Source organism: Mus musculus, chromosome 18 (genome assembly GCF_000001635.26).
Source record: "Mus musculus strain C57BL/6J chromosome 18, GRCm38.p6 C57BL/6J".
Classification (NCBI taxonomy): domain Eukaryota; kingdom Metazoa; phylum Chordata; class Mammalia; order Rodentia; family Muridae; genus Mus; species Mus musculus.
Window position 1 is genome coordinate 76222088 of NC_000084.6, and position 11074 is coordinate 76233161.

General features: G+C 45.2%; 1 long non-coding RNA gene and 1 pseudogene across 1 annotated transcript; one reads left to right on the forward strand and one right to left on the reverse strand.

The window, feature by feature from the left end:
- The first annotated feature begins 1680 nt into the window (after nt 1-1680).
- On the forward strand, nt 1681-10270 carry Gm52360. Its single transcript, XR_003952667.1, has 3 exons — nt 1681-1763; nt 2033-2571; nt 9572-10270. It is a non-coding gene; the product is annotated as a predicted gene, 52360 (long non-coding RNA).
- On the reverse strand, nt 1687-4258 carry Gm9028 (annotated as a pseudogene).
- Nucleotides 10271-11074: the final 804 nt, after the last annotated feature.

An 11074-nucleotide genomic window follows, 5' to 3' on the forward strand; every position in this document is an offset into this window, starting at 1 on the left:
ATGTTTTTTGTTCATTTAGCGTTTGGTTCATCTCTATTTACAGCTCAGCGGGTTTGTGAATTTCTCTCCACCTGTACCCAGCAGCTCCTATGGAATCAGCGCTCCTGCTGGGGTCTAAGCATGCTGCTGGTGCTTCAAATGGAGGAGGCGGGCCAATGGGGCCCTGTAGCTCTTGCTTTATTGGCTGTGTTCCCGGCCTTATCTTCCTCAGTTTCCCTCCTGCTTTTATCAAATCAGCAATCTTAACCTAATCCAACCACAATTTCTCCTTAAGCATCCTTTCACACTCAGGTAAAGTATTCTTACCTTAACCCATCAACCAACGTGGGGCCATTTGCCCCGCCCCGCCCCGCCCCGCCCCGCCCCGCCCCCATACCCTGCTGACGTTGAAATCACTAAGGATGCTGCCTGGAATCCAGGAACCCAGGCAGCAGCAGCTATTGCCCTATTTACTACTTGAGCTTTGTGTTCTGTTTCTGGGTCAGGGAGCTTTTGATTTTGCTCTTGAAGCCGGGTTAGTTTCATTTTGTCATCGTCCACTACAGGCGTGCTTTAAGATAAAGGCAGTGCTTCAGGATTTACTATCTCCCCTGGAGGAAGCCTCTTGTCCCTTCTCAGCTCCACCTCCAACTCTGTTCCCTAACTGGGTTCTCTCTGTGGGACAACACAGACGGGCAAGCTGCAGCCAAAGAGAAAAGACCTTTCTTCATCCATTGATCCACTGGTCACCGGATCATTTCGCTCTGCATCTATTGATCAAAGGATGAAGAAGGAAGGGCCTTTCTCTTTGGCTAACCCTTGGGAAATACTGATCCCTCTTCCCGTGCTTGGTTTACCTTGGCGTCTCAGGCCCTTGACCCCTCACCTCGACTGACCTTACCCTCTATCTCATCAAGCCTCAGACGGAGCAAAATTTTTAATTCCATATTTTTTACAATGGAGGGCGATGTTCCAGAGAAATATAAAACAGTAAAATATAAGTAATGTTTTAAATGGTAAAATATAAATATTAGATTCTAAAAAATAGATTCAAGGTACAAGGTTCCATATGTTGGTCTGTGCTCCTTTGCTTTTCTGTTGCTGTGATAAAAAAACAACAACAAAAACAAACAAACAAACAAACAAACAACCCCTGACCAATTCTTACACAGCTATTTCAGCTTTTGACTTTCAGGTCATCCCCCATAATTAAAGAAATCCAGGACAGGAACTCCAAGTGGTGACCTGGGGACAGGAATTGAAGCAGAACCTTCAGAGGAACTCTCCTTATTCACCTGCTTTCTCCCTTATGCTCAGTTAGCTTTCTTATTCAGCCCCAAACCATCTGCCGTAGGGATGGTGCCACCCAAAGTGGGCTAGACCCTCCTGCCTTAATCATCAGCCAACACAAAGCCCCATTCAGTGGTTTCTCCAACCTTCCTAATGTGGGTGACCTCTCACCATAAAATTATTTTGTTGCTACTTCACAAATGCAGTTTTGCTACTGTTATGAATCATACTGTAAATAGCTGCTTTGCAGCATATCTGATAGGCAGCCCCCGAGGGGGTTGTGACTCACAGGTTGAGAACTGCTCAATCTGATTGAGGCAATTCTTCAGTTAAAGTTTCCTCTTCTCAAGGGCTAAGTTGTGTCAAGTTGATGATAAAACAAACTAAGGTATGGTCTCTATGTTTGCCTGTGAGCTTCTAGGCAACCAGAGTGAATAAATGATTGGCTACTTAGTTCTTACTTCTCTCAAAGAAAACCTTCCCACTTCTTTATGGTAAGTTAACCTTTTTTTATTTCTCCAAAAGATTTCATTTTTATTTATTTATTTATTTATTTATTTATTTATTTATTTGACTTTTCAGGGTTTTTAATAGTCACATGCAGAGATCTGGTTCATTTTAGCTCCTTCACTGCCAAACCCGGGGGTAGGGGGCTGCTTCAGCTTCTCTGCCTTCTCCTTGTCTGTGATAACCAGGGTGTAAAGGTACCTGCTGCAGCGAACCTTGAACTTCACATTGTCCTTATTCTTCTTGATCTTGACAGACTTGGCATCCTTCCTCCCGGCTGTGAGCAGAAAGTCCTTAAATTCCTCAATTTTCCGAGGCATGGCGACGGAGGCTCGGCTCTGGTGTCTGCACCTGCAGGGGCAATCCCGAGTTAACCAGCCGCGATCCTGCTTCCCCGATCCGCCCCACCGTACCCTTCCCTCCTCCCTCCCTCAGATTTCATTTTTAATTGTGTGAACCCATGTGGGCCACTGAAGACCCAAATAACGGGCTGGATCCCTGGAACTAGAATTACAGGCTGTTGGTGCGTCGCCCAATGAGAGCGTTGGGAACCAAACTCAGATCTGTGAGAGCAGCACATGCTCTTAGCCACTAAGCTAAGAAGTAAGCTTTGGGGGCAGCACATCCTACAGTACATTGAGCCAGCGCAGTGTCTCAGCAGGGAACAAAGGGAGGTGAGATAGAAGATGCCTTCAACATCTTTAACCTCAGTGAGCAAGGCACCAGTCAGAGGTCCTTCTGAGGAAATCCCCAGACACAGTGCCCACCAGCTGGCAAAGGGCAGACAGAGTTCAGGTAAGCTCGGGTATTCCTCTTAAGGAGATGTTCCTTCACTCTCAGAACTCCACCCTCCTTTGCATCGGAGACAGACTCCCGTCTGAACCTTGTATTAGATTCCTGAGACTACAGGGTGAGAGGTGGATTTCCTTATTAGTCATTTTTATTGTTGTTATAGACAACAGGAAATGCAAGTCAAACCAGCTGTGTGTGTGTGGGGGGGGGGGTTGTGGGGTGGGGGTTGTGGGGTGGGGGTTGTGGGTTAACAAATTACCTGCTCTTAAAAAAAACCAAACCAGAAAAGAACAGAACAAAAAAACAAATTGAAGAGCTGTGGAGAAAGAGGAAATCTGGCTGTAGAGACCCCTGACTGTAGGAAGTCTAACGCATCTGAGGTTCTCTTCCTTTTTTATCCCTACCTCTGACTTTGTGTTCTGTGCCTGCTTTCCCTCCGTGGGGCAACACAGGTGGCTGAAGAATAAAAAGGCCTACTTCAGTGGATCAGGTTGTAACGTTCTAATGGCAGGCTTGTCCCAGGCCTTGGCTCTCTGTTCCTTGGCCCTCACCCGCATGGATCCTACCCTTTGTTACTAAGCCCTACGGTCACTCCACAGTACTTCAACAATAGTAGCATATTCCCAGTGTGTAGAGTCCCAGTCACTATTCCCAGGACCCTAACGACACATTCTTGGGTTTTTCTGTATGCTCCCATCCACAAATCCTGCTGCTTTTCAAGAGCTCATCATAAGCTTCATTCTCGCCCTGCCTAGGTTAGAAGCTGTCGTCCATCACTGTCCTGGTGTGACTGCCCCACAGTTGACTTTGAGACAAAGGTTTGAGTGTAATCGTTCCTGTGTGTGTGTGTGCGCGCACGTGTGCGTGTGTGTGTGTGATCCCTGAAGGCACAGGCATCCAGACAGGGAAGGAAAGGAACACCAAGATCTATGCACATAGAGCACTCTACCTGTCATTGCTGAAGGTCCCTCTCTTGGGTGCTCGGCTCCCAGTCCTTCCAGCCTGCATGGAATGCAGATTGGCTTGAAAACTGCAGGCTGATACAAGAAACTAACATGTATTGGTATTGGAAATCTAAAAGGCAAACTGGACTATGGGTGGCTGATATGATCACTTTTGCTGTGGCATCTTTGTCCTAGTAAAAGCCGAGTCCTATTGAGCATAATCTCTGCCTGGGCTGAGTGACTCTCACATTAAAATGTCCACCACTGTCTACTGAATCTTACTTAAGTTTGTTTTTTTTTTTTTAGTTAAATCGTATTTCCTTATCTCTTGTTAAACTTGCAAACCTCCTCATATTTATACTTCTTGCTCCTTTCAAAAAGCCCATAAATGCTTCAAGAAGAGAGAGTCCACGTTTCTCAGCAATGTGTCTGAACACCTAACGTCCCAGGCACTCTCTGTCTTCTCAAGTCCTTACAGCTCAGCACATCAGGTTCTTTTCAGGGCTGATGCCTTCAGCATCTTTGCTACAACCTCAGTGAGCAAGTCGAGAGATGGAGGTCCTCCTGAGGAAGCCCTCAGACACAGTGCCCACCAGCCTACAGAGGGCAGAGTTCAAGTAAACTCACTCATTCATCTTAAGGAGATGTTCCATAACTCTCTCAGTACCCCATGTTTGCTTGCTTGCTTGCTTGCTTTCTCTCCTCTCTTTCTTCCTTCCTTCCTTCCTTCCTTCCTTCCTTCCTTTCTTTCTTTCTTTCTTTCTTTCTTTCTTTCTTTCTTTCTTCCTTTCTCTCTTCCTTTCTCTCTTTCTTTCTTTCTTTCTCCTCTTCCTCCTCTTCCTCCTCTTCCTCCTCTTCCTCCTCTTCCTCCTCTTCCTCCTCTTCCTCCTCTTCCTCCTCTTCCTCCTCTTCCTCCTCTTCCTCCTCTTCCTCCTCTTCCTCCTCTTCCTCCTCTTCCTCCTCTTCCTCCTCTTCCTCCTCTTCTTCCTCTTCTTCTTCTTCTTCTTCTTCTTCCTCTTCTTCTTCTTCTTCTTCTTCTTCTTCTTCTTCTTCTTCTTCTTCTTCTTCTTCTTCTTCTTCTTCTTCTTCTTCTTCTTCTTCTCTTTTTTGCATCTGAGAGAGCCTCGCATCTGAACCTTGTATTAGATTTCTGGAACCACAGGGTGAGAGGTGGATTTGCCTGGGAAGCACATAAAGATGTGAGCTCCACACTGTTGTCTCCAAACTCTACTTGTACCCTGCAGTGCGGGCCCACATGTGGGCACACACATTCAGGGATGAATACACACACACACAAACACTATACACACACACACACACACACACACACACACAAACACTACACACACACAAGCATACACAAGACGAGCAAACTAATCTTATTTATTGCATTGTTTCCTTTCACTGAACTGTCCCATTCTCCTATTTCCAATCTCTTCTACAAAATAACATTGGAAGACTATGTATAGATGTTGTACTGGCTGGTTTTATGTGTCAACTTGACACAAGCTGGGGTTATCACAGAGAAAGGAGCCTCCCTTGAGGAAATGCCTCCTTGAAATCCAGCTGCAAGGCATTTTCTCAATTAGTGATCAAGGGGAAAGGGCCCCTTGTGGGTGGTGCCATCCCTGGGCTGATAGTCTTGGGTTCTATAAGAAAGCAAGCTGGGCAAGCCAGGGGAAGCAATCCAGTAAAGAACATCCCTCCATGGCCTCTGCATCAGCTCCTGCTTCCTGACCTGCTTGAGTTCCAGCCCTGACTTCCTTTGGTGATGAACACCAATGTGGAAGTGTAATCTGAATAAACCCTTCCCTCCCCAACTTGCATCTTGGTCATGATGTTTTGTGCAGGAATAGAAACCCTGACTGAGACAGATGTGCTGGCCAATAGGCAACATCTCCCACTTGCTTGCCCTCTCTGGGGACAAATAAACAAATTGTAACATGTTCATACAATATGATAATATGTAGCAATTTAAAAAAGAACTTCTGGCAAATGTGTAGCAGTGAGAGTTTTGGCTACATCGCTTTGGCTCCCAGCAGAGGGGGATCCCATGAGCATATCCACCCAGGAACTATCTTTAGATGAAAGACACACACATTAGTTTATTTTTAAATGCTTTGGTTACCTCAATGGCTGAACACTCCTAAGCCTTCCCCTACTACCCCAGGCCCAATCGAAGAAGTGGCCAGTGGCTACTCACCTGAAATCTCACATGTCTGGTTGGCTTTTGCTCCTGCCTCTATTGCATCACATCCTTCTTCCCCTAGTCACAGAGAAAGTCTTGTTCCTCTGCATCTTCTAAGTGCTCAGCCATTGGCCATTGATATCTTTATTGATCAATCAAAAACTAATTGGGAACAAATACCTTCAGTGTCTCGACACACAGATCTCCGATTGAATCAAAACATTAGAACCAGTCTCCAACACAAGTTCATATAGGAATGAATCTTGAACATTAACAGCAGGTGGCGGGGTGACCATCTTCCTCTTTCAGCCTTCCTCTCTGACACTTCCTATATCTTCCTCTTTCAGCCTTCCTCCCTGACACTTCCTATATTACCAGTTGAGCTGGAAGTTCATCAAGGGCACAGTACCTTACTCTGCCTTGTATTCGTCATTACTCATTGCACTCACATTGCTTATCATGTGGAACGCTTTTGTAAATGTGGGCGCATGTACCCATACACACTCACTCAGTATCTATCTCTACTTTCTTTCCCTCTCCCTCTCTTCCTCCCTCTTTCCCTTGCTCCCTCTCCCCACTCTCATCTCTTTCCATTGCTCCTTCTCCCCTATTCCCTTGAAACAGGATCTCTCACCCAACCTGAAACTCGCCACTTTGTTTAGGCTACCAGGTCAGCAAGCTTCGGGGACGTTGGTCTCAGCCTCCCAGTGTTGGGTTTTCGGGCACATGTGGGCATACCCAGCTTTATATGTGGGTGCTAGGATTTGAACTCAGGTCTCCATGCATCCACAGCAAGCATTCTTACCCACTGTGCCTTCTCCCCAGCCCCACAGAACCGTACTCTTCATACTTCCATGGTTCTTTCCTGAGCTCAAAGAGAAAACAGAAAGATTTCCAAAGCAAAAGCAGTTAAGGGCCTTCTTGGTTGACGTGTCCTTGGGTTAGCACTCTTAATCAGTATAGTGGTAAGGGCTGGAGGTTAGCTCAATGGCAGAGCGCTTAAGTGGAGTACAAGAGGACCTTGGCTTGATCCCTAGCAACACAACCCCCCCCCATATATGGTAAAAATACACAAAATACAGAGATATTATATAGTACTACAGTATACATATTATATATGTGGTAAAAGCAGCATTGTTTTAAAACTATATAGTGCTACAGTATCCATAACATATGGTATATAACTTATCATATATAGAGTAGCATACTGATGACAGATAGCAGCTGGGAGTTCAAGTTATTTTTTGGTACCTGTTCTTTGGAAGAAGTAATTCATTAAAACTGTCATATATAAAATATTGATTTTTTTCCTTTGTCCATATCTCACCAACTTTACTATTTAATCCTTGCTAGTGAAGAACTAAGCATGAATAACATTCTGTGGCCTCAGACATCAAAGGACTTTTATTTATATATTTGTTCAATAATAAATTAAATCATTAAGGGGCTGGAGAGATGGCTCAGTGGTTAAGAGTACTGGTTGCTCTTCCAGAGGACCCAGGTTCGATTCCCAGCATCCACATGGCAGCTCATGACTGTCTAACTCCAGTTCTAGGGGATCTGGCATTTTCATTCAGACATTCAGGCAGGCAAAACACTAATGCATATAAAATAAAAATAAATAAATCTTTAAAAACAAATGAAAACATAGTCAGTTGTTGAGTGTGGTAGCACATGCCTTTAGTTCCAGCACTGGGGAGGCAGAGGCAGGTGGATATACATGCATTCAAGCCCAGCCTGGTCTACAGAGTGAGTTCCAGGACAGCCAGGGCTACACAGAGAAACCCTGTCTCAATAAACCAAAAAATGAAGTTAAGTTGGGACCAAATGAAAGCTGTGATTAAGAGACAAGCACACTCAATTCTGAAATGAAGACTTTGAGGTAAAGAGCCCACAAATCCCTTTCTCTGTGTTTGCCTCGGAGGCCCAAGCACTCAGTGACTGTCTAATCCTGCATTGAGCCGGGGAGCTTCCCAAAGGGCAGTCAACCCTTTAACAGTGGGGTCCTTTTCCGTTCAGCTTCCTCGATATACCCTCTCCTCCTATCACATCTGGACCTTTGTGTTTTGTGTTTATCGGGCTCTTTCCTTGGCTAACTTTAATGTTTTGGGGCTGCAGTTTCCTGCTCTGGCCGCCAAGACCAAGTGAACTGTCTCTTCAAGCAGTCGAGCGGCAGGGACCACGTCTTGCTCTTTGACTGCTCCATAGAGTGCACAGCCTGATACAGAGCAGGCTAAGTAAGCTCAGGAGGACAGCAGGGCTCCTTGTCATCTTTTAATCCAAGTCATCGAGATGCCATTAACCAGACAAGTGTTTGGTGAGGATAGCCAGACATTAGCTTTGTGAACCACTGTGTGTATGTAATTACTGATCTCCATACCTAGTATATTACAACAACAACAACAACAATAATAATATGGGGTTGTGGGCATCATACTTGAGAGACAGTCAGAAGAGTAGGAGCATTTCCTAGCAAAATTACTATTTCAAAAGAGACAGAAGATTGGAAACATAGCTCTGAAGTACAATGATTGTCGAGCATGGGCCTGGAATTTGACCTTTAGTACTGAAAAAAAAAAAAAAAAGCAATAGAGAGAATACATGAATGCTCACGGCAGCATTTTTCATAAGAAACAAAAAGTGGAAAAGCCCCGAAAGTCATGATGGTTCTGTAAAATTCAGTGTCTTTGGTTATGAAAAGATGTCCTGTAAGAAGGATGGACCTTGAAGATACTATACCAAGCGAAAGAGGCCATACACACCCATCTACCCGCACACCATGACGCCATGTATATAACTCATCGGAATAGATCATTTTGTAAAAATGTAAAAAGCAGATAGTTGGTCAAAGTTGAGGACTCAATGTTCACAGTATGGGTTTAATGAAAATATAAAATTGTGGGGGGCTAGTTCTGTGATTCATTAGAAACCAGAGAGTTAGACATTTTTAATGATTGAATTGTATGGCAAGTGAAATAGATATCAATAAAGCTGTTTTAACAAACAAACAACCACCCCTCCCCCCCCAAAAAAACCCATTGTAGAAGTTAGGCATATGGTAGACATCTGTAACCCAGGAAATGGCAGGCCAGTGCCTCCAGGAGGGAAGCCTGACTTACACTGCAAGACCCTGTTTCATCTGAAGCAAAGCAAACCAAGTGTCCTTGACCTGGCTCCAGAGATTACCCTGACTGGGAGTGGTGAGGAAATGAAGGAGAGACAGACACACAGGCATAGAGACACACAGACACATGAACGGAGGAGCTGGGATCAGGTGGGCTGGCTCTCTAATGGAGAAACCCCCCCACCCTGGAAGCTCAGGGTGTTTACTATATTCAGTTAAACAGAAAGATGGATTACTGCACTCAGCTGAACAAGAGGGCAAGGCTCTTACGTACTAAAGAACAAGGAGGCAGGGCTTATGGTGCAGAGCTGGATCAAGAAGCAGGTCTAGCTAATTTCAGTAGGAGTGGGCTCTGTAGGGGACCAGTATCCAGGCTGCAAACATCCGGCAGGAGAAAGCTATGGTGGACACTGTGTACACATATTTAAACTGCACACAGATCAGAAGAAGGTTTTGCCATCCCTCTGACCCTTCCCAGGGGGTAGGGGGCTTTGCCATTTTCTCATGGGTCAGAGGTTTTAGAGTCCTTGATATGGTTGTGCCATGTCAATAACACTCACCTATTCAGGCCTTCATTCACTCAAGGCTTCTTCAGTTCTCCATACAAAGCAAAACTAGTAGAGATTATTCATTGCAAGAGATCTGAATATGCTGTGAAAAATATTTTAGATGATTTTAGTTTGTGCTTACTAGTAATTGATAAACTATGTCTCTAAAGCCTGGGTCTTGGAAACCTTGTATAAACAGAATAGGAAGCCGCAGTCAATGCCAACAAGCAATGCCGAGATGTCAGTATTGAAGGATGCTGAAGACGCCAGCAAAAGTGATACTGTGTGATGGACTTGGGAGGAAGCTGCAAATGAGGTAAGTGGAAAGAGGGATCAAAGGGTGCATCACAATTAAGACAGCAATAGTTCAGTAGAGAACGTGGAAGTGAGGCGAGCACACCGTGTGTTTGGTACCACTTCTCTTTGCTAGCTGCCCCAAGTAGGAAGCCTACATCTCCAGCATTGTAGTAGTTGCATGGGGTGGGCAGAGTTTGAGTCGGTGCTCGGGATGAGTTTCCAATTCTGTTCTTGTTTCCGTTCATATTCCAGCCACTCTCTACCTACTGTGTGCCTGTGCCAGGCTCTGCTCCTAAGCCTGGTGGAGCAGAGTTCAAAGACAGAGCACTCCATCTCAAAAGGTCTCACTCTTGAAGGAAAGATGAAGGAGGGAGGAAAAGAGGACTATGGCGGGAGGACGGTTTCTCAGTCATCTGGAGGAACAGGAAAGGAGGGGGAGGGGAACCTGGAACTGTGTTGGTTTCGTGTCAATATTTATCTGTCTGCACACATTCACTTCATCACTGTACAAGTCCATAATGCATTCACCAAGAACACAGTCACAACCACTGGATTACTCTCTCCTCTCTTCTCCTCTCCTCTCCCCTCTCTCCTCTCTCTACTATCTAGTGATAGGGGATGAAATGGGAGGGGGTAGGGGGGATGGGGTAGAGATAATGGTGGGAAAAAGAAGCCACAAAGAGCAGCTGCCGGGGTGGGGGGAGGGGTGGTGATTTTTTCCCCTGTAACTGTGGCAATAATCTTCAGTGACCCAATCCCCCCAAAAGAATACATTTAAGGGAGGAGAGATTTGTTTTGCCTCACAGTTTGGGAGACAAAGTCCACACACAGGTACACAGAGAACATGATGGCTGCAGTTGTGTACTTAGTGGTGGGAGTTTGTGATGTGGCTTGTTACATCTCAGCAGATCCGGAAACAGAGAGCCAAGTCATAAGGGAGGCTTGCCCACGAATCTCTAGGTCTTACCTATGTCCTAAGAGCTAGGCTCCACGTCCAAAAGGCTCTACAGCCTTCTAAACAGTGCTGGTGACCAAGTACTGAAATATACTGAAATACAGGAGCCTGTGGGCTACATTTTAGGTCCAAACTATAACAATCACCATCTAATTAATTTCATCATCAAAGAAATCTGGTAGCCAGGAATGGCCAAGGTCGCTCCTGCTCCTCCCATTCCAGATCTTGCAGTGGTTAATCTCTGGTGTGTGTAGATTTACATGATTTGAATGACTAATGTAAGTAGAATCAGACAGTATGATGTCTTTGTGACTTGCTTATTCTCTCAGAATAAGGTTTCAGGTTTTGTGGTGGTTGGAATATGCTTGGCCCATGGGAAGTGGCACTTTTAGGAAGTATGACCTTGCTGGAGGAAGTGTGTCATTGTGTAGGCAGGCTTTGAGATTTCAC